The sequence below is a fragment of the Gracilinanus agilis genome, chromosome 3, assembly GCF_016433145.1.
Source record: "Gracilinanus agilis isolate LMUSP501 chromosome 3, AgileGrace, whole genome shotgun sequence".
NCBI classification, from domain to species: Eukaryota; Metazoa; Chordata; class Mammalia; order Didelphimorphia; family Didelphidae; genus Gracilinanus; species Gracilinanus agilis.
The window spans coordinates 247,901,879-247,903,405 of record NC_058132.1 but is presented as its reverse complement, the minus strand read 5'-3'; the positions used below and the strand labels follow the sequence as shown (position 1 = coordinate 247,903,405).

Below are 1,527 nucleotides of genomic sequence, written 5' to 3'. Positions count from 1 at the left end.
GGTCCTTAAGAGTTGGACACAACTGAAATGTCTGAATAACAAACAGCCTTCCATCTTTTAGTTCCATCATGAGTCCCATCTCTTCCAGATCTCATGACATCATACTATATCTACAAGTTAAAATCTTTAAATTACTCTATTGCTGGTACCACATGAATTAGTGTACAAAGACCCAAGTTGTGTTTCTATTTGATCTCTGATATAATATCCTGTAAGTCCGAGGTGTCAAAAACACTGCCCAACGGCCATGAGCAACCTCTAGCAATCCTTAGTGTCACTAGGAAATATTTAACAAAATAATTGAAAATACAGTTGAACATAGATAATGTTATTATATGACTAAGTAAATATTTAGCAGCAAGTATACTTATGTATGATTTAGTGACTCTCTTTTCTATTTGAGTTTGATACCACTAGTTTGTTCCTGGGCACTTCCTTAACAACTCCTTCTCTGATAGCTTCTTGTCACTGACCACTATAGTGATTTAGAGCCAGGATACCTGGATTCAAATGTCAATTCTGGTCCTTCCTAGCAACGCTACTATGCACAAGGCATTTACTCTGATTCTTGGTTTCTTCACCTATAAAATGGAAAAAATATCATATGTGCACTTTATGGATCACCTGTAATATAAAATGCAATATATTATTTAGTATAAAGAAACATATAATATAAACAATATTATCTATTATTATATAATTATATGTTACATACAAATTACATGATATAATATGTGATGTTATAATTATATATTTATTGTGTTATTTATATTATTACAATAATAAAATTAATGTAAACATAATTTAATATAGTAGGAGGAATGATGGGTTCATAGTCAAAAGACCTTCTTCTTTCTTTCTCTTTACTAATAAATAATTATAAATTTAGTATAAAGTCTCCCAGATTTATTTTTATTTATAGCACATATTTAGAAAGCAGTTTGTCTGAAAAAAAAAAAAAAGGCTTTCCCTGGTTCTGTTTAACTTCACTTTCCACTAGTTTGTAGAAGTCTTCCCATGTTTGTTTGTATTCCTCGTAATCATCATTTCTTACAACAAAATCATATTCCAATATTTCAACAAATTTATATACCACCACTTGTTTGGACTGAATGCTTGAACCTGTTCAAATATGAATTTCGTTATGCTTTAAAACTAGGTTCTTAATTTCCTCACATGTTACTACACTTGATCTTAGCCAAAAGGCCAAGAAGCGATTTCCTCACATGTTAAATGCAGAGTTGGACTAAATTACCCCTAAGATTCCTTTGCAGCTCTTCTTGGCATATATTTGTATATATAAAGAAGCAAAATTCCTATCAGCCTCTTTTTTTCCATCTAAAGCTTTTATAATCTGAAATCCAGAACTGGCATGTTTTCATTTCCTTGAAAGGTGGTTACAGAGTCTTTATGGTATAATATTCTAACCTTTCTCATATTTAGTGGAGAATTTTAAAAATCCCACTTTTATTGCAGTCAACAAAACAGATGATTATCAGCATATTGTTTGTTCAAATGAAAATCATA

General features: G+C 30.7%; 1 pseudogene; it reads right to left on the bottom strand.

Moving 5' to 3' along the window:
• Window positions 1-1,070: 1,070 nt before the first annotated feature.
• On the bottom strand, window positions 1,071-1,218 carry LOC123243525 (annotated as a pseudogene).
• Window positions 1,219-1,527: the final 309 nt, after the last annotated feature.